Source organism: Cervus canadensis, chromosome 2 (genome assembly GCF_019320065.1).
Source record: "Cervus canadensis isolate Bull #8, Minnesota chromosome 2, ASM1932006v1, whole genome shotgun sequence".
Lineage (NCBI taxonomy): Eukaryota > Metazoa > Chordata > Mammalia > Artiodactyla > Cervidae > Cervus > Cervus canadensis.
In genome coordinates, this window is record NC_057387.1 from 20261619 (window position 1) to 20271869 (window position 10251).

The 10251-nt window shown below is 40.5% G+C and overlaps 1 long non-coding RNA gene across 1 annotated transcript; it reads left to right on the plus strand.

Annotated features, from left to right (window-relative positions):
- The first annotated feature begins 5410 nt into the window (after positions 1-5410).
- Positions 5411-6914, plus strand: LOC122434994. Its single transcript, XR_006267517.1, has 2 exons — positions 5411-5736; positions 6424-6914. It is a non-coding gene; the product is annotated as an uncharacterized LOC122434994 (long non-coding RNA).
- Positions 6915-10251: the final 3337 nt, after the last annotated feature.

Sequence of the window (10251 nt, forward strand, 5' to 3'; positions counted from 1 at the left end):
CAAAATAAGATGGCATTAGACATACTCACAGCAGCCCAAGGAGGGACTTGCGCCGTAATTAAAGTCGAATGTTGCGTGTACATCCCTGACCTGTCTGGAAATGTATCTACTGCCTTGAAGGATATGCAAAATCAAGTGAAAGCCATGTCTAATGAAAATATTCCCTTTTGGACTTCAGTCCTCTCCTGGGTAAAGGGAGACTGGTAGAAAACCATTGTAACTGTTGTTATAGTAATCTTAATCATACTGCTCTGTGGGCCCTGCTTCCTACAATGTCTTGTGAATTTTGTAACTCAGAGGTTGATAGCATTCTCTCATGTGGGTGACAAGAGGGCTAAGGTACAATATATCTCAATGAGTGATGCTCGTTATGAAAACTAAGAGCATCAAGAGGGGGGAATAAAGAAGGAATTCATAGGGCCTGAACTCCTCCAACTGTTGGGCCTGTCCGTGCTGGCTGTGCTCGACTGCCTCTCCAGTGGACTCTGAACTCTCTGCTTAGTGCCTGTGAGGACGACAATGGAAGGATAAGACCCCCTCCAGACAGAGGAATCCTGAAGATCACATCCAGGCTACTCATTGCCTAAGAGGAGGCATACCGTGATCACACCTGTCTCCGGACAGGTCATAAACTTTTTTTCGTATCTGTCAAGATGTAATCACAGGCTTATCGATTATTAACTGGTTGAAATGTAACTGCGGGCTTATTGACTATTGACTGTTTAAGACACGTACACATGGGGCAAGTGGTGGGTTAAGACACATACACATGGGGCAAGTGGTGGGTTTAGACACGTACACATGGGATAAGAGGTGGGTTTAGACACGTAGGCATGGGGTATAAAAGATTTTCACAAATGCTGGACGGGGCCCTTGGCTAAGAAGAGACTCTGCCTTGGGCCCGCCGGCGTAATAAACTGCACTCCACTATCTGCATTGTCCTTCTGAGTGAGTCTGTTTCCCAGAAAGCGTGGCTATAACAGTACAACTGCTCTAAGTCACATATTCCTTAGATAATTCTCTTACTCCAGCAGGTACCACCTAGTTCCTAAGACTCCGTCATGAAAAGAATGTTGTGAAAGCACCTAATCCATCCCAAGACTTTCCTGTTCCTTCCAGGATTCCTGAAGGATGTCTGTCTCCTAGTAGTGATCCTGGTGACTCTATTGTGGAATCTCAGAGGACTAGGCAGGAACAGCTGTCCTCATTTTGGTTCTCTGAGAGACTGAGAAAGAGATTAGGAACAGGACTCAATCTAAAGAAGTCCCTACCTCTTCAAATACCCAGCTTACACCACTGACTTTTTTCTGAACTACCTCAATCCAGTCAAGATAGAAACATAGCAGATGCTACACAGTCTTCTTTCAGGAAAGAGCACAAGCTGTGAAATCTTCTCTCAGGCAGTGGAGAAGGAAGACCTCTGTTACTAGTAAAAAGATATGGATTCTTAAAGTGCCTTCAAACTCACTCCTTCTAATTAGCAGCGATAACAGCTAGAAGAAAGAGAGGAGCAGGGCAGAGGTCTTAGCGAGGTGGCCCTTAGTCTACACAGTGCTATTCTTTATAAGATTTGGAGTATTTTTGACATTCTTGATTAGTTATTTTGAGTCGTTATTCATAAGTATTAGTTTTTCTACCTATTAGAGCTGACATATATAAGTTTTAAATTTATTTTTAATTGGAAGATAATTGCTGTACTATGTTCTGTTGGTTTCTACCATGCAACAATGTGGATCAGCGCTAAGTACACATATATCGCCTCCACCTTGAGCCTCACTTCCATCCCACTGCCACCCATCCCAGGCCTCTAGGCTGTCACGGAGCACCAGGCTAATGTCCCTGAGCTATAAAACAACTTTCCATCAGTCATCTATTCTACACGCGGCAATGCATGTATTTCAATGCTACTGTCTCTATTTCTTCCACCCTCTCCTTCCCCCACTGTGTTCACAAGTTTGTTTTCTACACCTGCATTTCTATTCCTGCCTTTGACAGAGGTTCATCAGTGCTATTTTTCTAGATTCCATACATATGTGTTAATATACAATATTTGTTTTTCTCTTCCTGACTTAGCTCACTCTGAGTGAAAGGCTCTAGGCCTGTCCACCTCAATTCAACTGACTCAGATTTGTTCCTTTTTATTGGCTGAGTAATATTTCATTGTATATATGTGCCCCAGCATCTTTATCCACTCATTTGTTGAATGACATCTAGGTTGCTTCCATGTCCTGGCTATTGTAATGGCACTGCAATGAACACTAGGGTACACATGACTTTCTGAATCATGGTTTTCTCAGGGCATATGCTGGGCCATTTGGTAGTTTTACTCCTAGTTTTTTAATGAATCTCCATATTGTTCTCCATAGTGGCTCTATCAATTTACTTTTTAAAAAAAGTTTTATTGTGTTAGGAACACTTTACATGAGGTGTATCCTCTTAACAGTATTTGAAGTGTATGACACAGTGTTGTTATACACAGTCTTGATGTTGTGAGCAGATCTCTAGAACTGATACACCTTTCAGGACTGAAATTTTAGGCTGTCAACTAAAAAATATTGTCACAACCTGACAGTAGACGTTTATTTTATTTGGTGGGAAAGATTAGGACTCCAAGCCTAGGAGACAGCATCTCAGTAGCTCTGAGAAAACTGTTCCCCTTGGAACATGGGAGTGGGAGTCAGGCTACATACAAATTTACAGCAAAGGGAGCAGGCAGTCTGAACGTCAAAGATCAGATATCAAATGAAGGAATTTAGCATTGTATGCATGGGAAGAGCCAAGCCTCTGGGCTCACTGAATTAATTTCTTTCATCTGTACCTCAGCTCTCTGGGCCCAATCCTGTTTCCTTGTTCCCCTGAAGCAGTGGCAGCTTTGGCAGATGGCTGCTCCTTGTGTCCCCCAGCTCCTCAATATCACGATGGCGGTGGCGGCATCTGCTGGACTGAGCTTTGGGAGCCCGCATTCACATGTGGAGGCCAGAAATCGCTGATGGCTGTGACTTTTCCTGTTTATTGATTTGGCAATAGAGATTTTCCTTTCACGGTACCTATTGATTAGCAACACCCTGTTTTACTCCATGCCCATCCTCCGCCAGTTCCTGGCAACTACTATTCTATTCTTTACTCCGTGAGATTGACTGTTTTCGATTCCTCACATAAGCGGATTCCTGTGGTACTTGTCCGTCTGTTTCTGGCCTATTTTTCTTGGCATAATCTCTTCCAGGTTAGTTCATGCTGTCCATTATGACAGCATTTCCTTCTTTTCAGGATGGAATAATAATCCTTTGTATGTGTATACTACAGTTTATTTATCCACGCATCTGTTGATGAACATTTACGTTGTTACCACATTTTGGCTCTTGTGAGTACTGCTCCAGTGAACTTGGGAGTGCTAATATGTCTTTGAGACTGTGATTTAAGTTATTTTGGGTAAATAGTTTAGATGTAGAATGGGAAAAATTTATGATACTTCTATTTTTTCTATTTTTAACTTTTTGAGTAACCTTCATATTCTTCAAAATGGTTACACAATTTTGCCATCCCACTACGAGGTACAAGGGTTCTTTTTTCTCCATCATCTCACCAACATTTGTTATTTTGATTTTTTGATGATAATCATTCTTCAGGTGTGAAGTGATATATCATTGTGGTTTTGATTTGCATCTCCCTGGTGATTAGTATTAATTTTAAACTCCTGTTCTTGTTGAACCCTCTATTACTGGTTTAAAGCCAACATTATAGCCACTATGTCTTTCTCAATTGATGACTGGTTTTATATATATATATGTCTTCTTTAAAGAAAGCTCTAATCATGTCCCTTACCTATTTAAAATTAAGGTTGTTAAATTTTTTTCTATTATGTCGTAGGAGCTTCTTACATACTTTGGAAATTAACCACTTATCATATACATGGGGCTCACATCCTTAAATCTTGTAACCAGGAAGAGTTAATTTTGAATTGATGCTGGATCAGCTTCTGTAATTTTAACCCTCATCTTGCCACCTTTGTTATTGTAAGCATACGTAATGGGCTGCCTTTGGGAGATAACCTGAGCTGCCTATCTGTGAAGGACTGTAAGGAAGTGAATCTAACACATTCCCCCACCTGAGGCTTGCCATACTAGGGGACATTTGCAAGGATTGAGTAGTCTTTTACTTTGTTTCCTTACCTGTACCCCATTTCTGATCCATAAAAGACCCTGGCAACTAGGCCCCAGCAAGATGATTATTTTGAGGCACTAGCTTGCCATTGTCTCAGCCAGCGGGTTCCTAAATAAAGTCCCTTCCTCGTCTAGACGGGTTCCCTCATAGCTCAGTCGGTAAAGAATCTGCCTGCAATGCAGGAGACTCGGGTTTGATTCCTGGGTGAAAACGGACATTTTTCCTTTCATTTTTTTCATTTTCCTAGGCTAGACACCTCATCTCAGATTCACTGCAGCGAGCAGAGCAAGCTTGGACTTGGTAACAGATTATGTCATGTGCCTTATATTAGACATTTTGTTGTTTCCATAGCAAAATGTTGAGGCCAGTATAGCTTTTGTCGCTAATTACAGCAGTGTTAGTTATCTGATCTTCAGGGTGGTTGGGAAATATTTAATGTCATAGGTACCGGTGCCTATAGACGTCTGCATACCCAGGGCACTCAAGGTCCCCCATGGACGGTTTAGTGCTTAGTATTAGCTGAAGGGTTGCTGGGTTTCAAATAATTATACTAATAAATATGGGGTCTATGTCATGCTTAGTTTATTTGTTTAGAGAAAAATATCCATGGATTGAATGGCAGGGTCGGCGACTCGTGGAGCTTCATTCCCTGAGTATACTAAGAATGTCTGAAAACACACTAAATGTCATTTCAAAAAAAAAAAAAAAATGGCCTGATAGAGTAATTTGAATTAACTATTGTAAAGTGGCATAGGATATTTGCAGAGTATTAGTGGAAAAGCTTCTTTATGTATGCATACAGCCGAGACAGTAAGTCAATTTTGAAGATAATGAGAAGAAAGGAATTTGAGTTTCTAGCAGATTACAAGTTGCTCATGGTCATGTGGCTGCGGAGACCAGATCAGTGTATAAATCTGCAAAAGTAGAGCTTCAGCAAAGGATCTCAACTTGTGCCCTTATGGCCTAGAAAACTGAAAGATCAAGTTGTCCTCTCGAAGTTCATGAATGGAGCCATGTGAAAACACTCCTGGCATGAGACGGCCAACACTAGAAACTAGAAAACTAGAAAAACAAGATAAGACTTTGTGGCCCCAAGTCATTTAATTGTCAAGAAAAGCCTAGAGACCACTGGGGCATGGTGTGAGGAACGCGAGATTAAAAAAACTGTGGGTAGGGGTTAAGATATGTGAGGTTAGTAAATCCTAGTCTCGATCATCAAGGGAAACAACAACTATTGTTGTCAGAGCAAAACTATTGTCAAAGAATTCCTCATATTTCCTAACCGGTGCATAACAATGGCACAGGCAATATGTGACAAGGTCTCCAGTGAATCACTCTGCACTTCCTTAGTGAAGGATAAAGAAGTCCATGGACAAGGGAGATCTGTGATATCAGCATGAGTGTGGCAATTTATTTTTGAGATGGCTAGCGTGTGGTATTTTGGGTGGGAAACAAGTGCATCATGCCAGTCCTGGGATGGTCCCCCTGGGTGGAGCTGCCTGGTCCTTATAAAAGGAGTCTCCATCACAGGGCTGTCATTGTCGTGACGGTCAAAGGTCTTCTTTGGAGCCTCTGGTGAGCACAACTCTTAGAGATCTTTTGGGAACTTGAGTGGTAGGGTTTAATCTGGGGAAAGAAGTGGCTTTAATTGAAGCAATTAGTGTTCTGTATGGGACAAGGGAGGTAATGAGGATTTAGGGGTAAACTTTTGGTATTTGGTCATGAATGTGATCTTAAATGTGAGGAGAAAATGGAGTCAGAGGCACAGTCTTAACCTGAGAGAGAGTAAGGGAGATGAGATACAGTGCTATAGCACAGCATACATTAGTTCCAAAAGCACCCTTCTCAGCATTCAATCCCATTGAGGGCCTAATCTGGGCCTTTGCATTTCTCCTCAGAAGCCCAGAGTCAGGTCAGTTTGGCCAGAAACCAAGATTTCATGGGAGAAATAAGTAGAGATTTGTTTGGGGATTGGCTACAAGTTTATTATCCAGATTCTTCTTGAGAGTATGATTGTATTTGTACAACGCCTCTGTAGGCAATTTTGTTTTAGAAAGTGGTAGAAGGAGAGACTAACCAGAAAAGACTGAAGGTCTGAGGGCAAGAGATGCTAAAAAAGAAGGGTAAAGAAGCTATAAAAAACCTGAAAGACTGTATTAGGAATCCAGAAGAGTCCTTAGTGATGGGAGGGTTTTTGGCGCAGCTAAATGTTCTACCATTCAGACACTCAGTTATGAAGAATGTTGTCTGTTTCTATTTCAGATTCTTTGACACCCAGGAAGGATGTCTCACCACCATCATCCACATCAGCATCAGCAGCATCACCATCAGGTCAAGGAGCCCTGCCATCCTCCTCCAAAAGTGTGCACACAGAAGTCCCATGAGCCTTGCCCACCTCATCCATGCCCACCTCCAGTGAGCCAGCAGAAATGCCCTCCTGGGCCACCATGCCCACCATGCAAGCAGAAGTGTCCACCCAAGTGAAAGTAAAGGCACCAAGATCCAGGCTCTTCCATTGTCCTCCCTTCGACCATGGTGACGGATTCTATCTTCCTTAATCTTCCTCCTGGAGTGACAGCCGACAGAGAAAAGGCTTGGCTCCTGAAGCTGACACCACGTTGTTGGAAGAGCAGCAGGATCATCGCTTGATCCTCTTTGCCATGTGCCTGTCTGTTATCCGCGTGTGATCTCTACCCTTGAGCCCTTAGTGTGTCTGTTCCTTTGCTGCTCCAATAAAGCATATTCATAGCCCATTATGTATTTATTTATTTCATTCTTTCTTTTGTTTTTTGCATATAGTGTTTTTCATCTCTTCTGTCAACTACAAGTATTCTGAGTGTTCCTGTTCATTCCGATTGGATTATCAGATTAGACTTTTCCACCATTGAGTTCAGCTTTGCCTGAAGTATGTCTTTTGGACTGGATCGATCAGAGAATTCCTTCATTGGTTTCAGACTTGTTTCTATCTTTGTCTACTTTGAAGACCCTGAAAAGAATTCTCTCAGTCTCAGTTTCCTGATTTGAAAACCAGTAGGCAAGAATCTATTCAACTCAGTGTACTCATAGAAATTAACTTACTGACAAAAGTTTCCTAATTATTAACACAAGCCAGGCAGTCTCTTATGTGCTAGGGACATGAGAATGGTGACTAAAGTCCTTTTTCCATCTAAACTCTTGAAGGGAGTTTGCACGCACGCACACACACACACACACACACACACACGCACATACAAGGCAAATAATAGTGATTCATGGGGCTATGTTAGAGACAACTGTGTAGAAAAGCTTTTCCAAAGTGACTTTTAGGGCAAAGATTTGAGTGAAGAGAAGAGTGAGCCTTGAGTATCTGGGGTACACTACCAGTGAGAGGAGATGGTGAGTGCTGAGGCAGGGCAGAGTAACTGCAGGGAGAACAGTCATCAAAGGGACGATGTCTCCAAATGGGATTGAAGACATTGGATCTGAAAGATGTATCAAAGGTTTTGATAATTTATTCACAGTTTTCCAGCCATACTATGCTGAAGTTCAGAGTCTCAACTTTCTATGTAATTCTCTACTATCACATCATCTATTTTCTTCTAACTGAAAGTACATATGATCTTTTAAAGACATCTTTTAAAAATGGTTAAGGGGACTAAGGAATATATGTATACCTATGGCTGATTCACATTGAGGTGTGACCGAAAACAGCAAATCCTGTAAAGCAAGGATTCTTCAATAAAAATTAAATTAATTTAAAAAATTAATTCTTTTGCAAAGCAAAAAGTTATTTGATGATATTGATGATATGAAAGGTAGGTCTATTATTAATAGTGTTCCCATCTTATAGGGAAGTTGACTCCATTAAGTTCTATCACCTTATAGGTAATAAAATGCGTAGAATAGTTTACTGTTGTTGTGCTTTCAACACTGAAAATTAATTTTATTTTTAGGGGGGTTGACTTTGTACTCTTGGATAGGGCTCTGGCCTAATATTATTGACATGATTCCCTCCCCAATTTTGTCTTGAAAAAACAGAAGAAAAATGAAAACAAAAAATAAAATTTTGTTTGATTTTAGGATAACATGATCAACACATTCAGAAAGTTCATACAGCTTTGCTCTATGAAGTGGATAATTACAAATTGATTTCTTTATTGTCAAGAAACATTAAGTTAAGAAAAAAAACACTCCAAACCCTTCAAAAGACCCAGGTTTTCTTATTAAATTGCATCCCATACCTTCTCCATTTGAAGTGACCACAATCATGACTCCTAATAATCACTTTCTTGCTTTTTCTTTTGGTTTTTAAACATCGGTATAGGAATATCTCTAAAAATTATAGTTAAGTTACTAGCTTTTTACTGTATAAATGAAATTAAACTGTAAACAATATTTGTGTCTCTCATCTTTCAATTGACACCATGTAGCTTTAGTTTCGAGAAGGCAATGGCACCCCCTCCAGTACTCTTGCCTGGGAAATCCTATGGACAGAGGAGCCTGGTAGGCTGCAGTCCATGGGGTCACTAAGAGTCGGACACGACTGAGCGACTTCACTTTCACTTTTCACTTTCATGCATTGGAGAAGGAAATGGCAACCCACTCCAGTGTTCTTGCCTGGAGAATCCCAGGGTCGGAGGAGCCTGATGGGCTTCCGTCTGTGGGGTAGCACAGAGTTGGACATGACTGAAGCTACTTAGCAGCAGCAGCAGCTTTAGTTTATCCACCAGTGAATTTTAGAATATCCTTGTATGGCTATACAGCACTTCATTTCTCTCTTTGCTGTACTATTGGTTGACCTCAAAGTTGTTTCCTTTTTGGAGCTGTTAGGAACACTGGGGCATTTTCTCCATGTCTGTTAGTGCACATGTTCACACATTTCTCTAGGGGATGTTCCCAGAAGTATCCAACTTCTACTTTTACAGATAATGCCAAACTGTTTTCTAAAGTTATTGCAACAATTCCAGACTTCTCCCAGAGGTGTAGTGTATTTGCTGCTTGTCCTGTGTCTTAATTAGTTTGTCATTTCCATACTTTTGAAGGATTTACCCATCAGATTTGAATTTTGAATACTCCTCATTAAATGCTAGTGACTTTCAGAAGCTCTAAAAATAATTTTGCTGACCATATGAAGGCATTTTCTCTGTAAAGTGACTGTTGCCAAGTTTTCTATTCAGTGTCTATTTATGACTGAGTTTATGAGTTATTTACGTATTTTGGATACTGATTTTTATTAACAGTTAGCCTAACCCATCACAGCTAAGATTTTCTCCTATGTTTTCCTCTAGAAATTGTAGAGTCTTAGATCTTATGTTTTAGTCTATGATACAAATTGAGTTAATGTTTATATGGTGTTAGGTAAAGGCCAAGTTTCAATTATTTCTGTATCAGTATCCAACAGTTTGATTACCATTTATTGGCAAGGTTATTTTGTGTCTGTTGAATTACCTAGACATCCTTGTTGGAAATCAGTTGACCATCTATGGTGTGGATCTATCTCTGGATGTTCTTTTATTGCATTGATCTCTGTGTCTTTTCTTGTGGGATAGCAACCTGTCTTAATTAGTGCAGCTCTATAATGCAATCCTACAATTCATTCAGCAATTTTGATTTATCTTTAATTTATAGTTGAGAATTGCATAGATATAAAATTTGAGGCCGTTAGGCCATCAGCAGAGTATGGCTGTCAAACTATGAATAAATAATGACAATCATTACTAAATCTTTGCATTCCAACCTCTCTGACCCCATTTGAAGGCAGTGTCTCCTTGATCACTGTCCTTTCTGTGGTTAATTTGCTCTGCCTTAGCACTCGCCAACTCCTCTCATTGTACAGTGTATCCCAGATACACACCCAAAGCTCACTCATTTCTTTGCTCAGGCCATTGCCCAAAAAGCCACTTTGGAAGAACTTTTCTCCAAATTTTCTCTCACACATACACACGCAAGACTATTATTTGTCTTCTGCATTTGGGTGTGTATGTGTAAAATGCCCAAGAATTCAGATGGAGAAGGACGTTGGTCATCATGATCATGTCCCTAGCATATAAGAGATGGCCTGGCATGTATCAATAATTAGGAAATATTTGTGTATATATTAATTTCTATGAG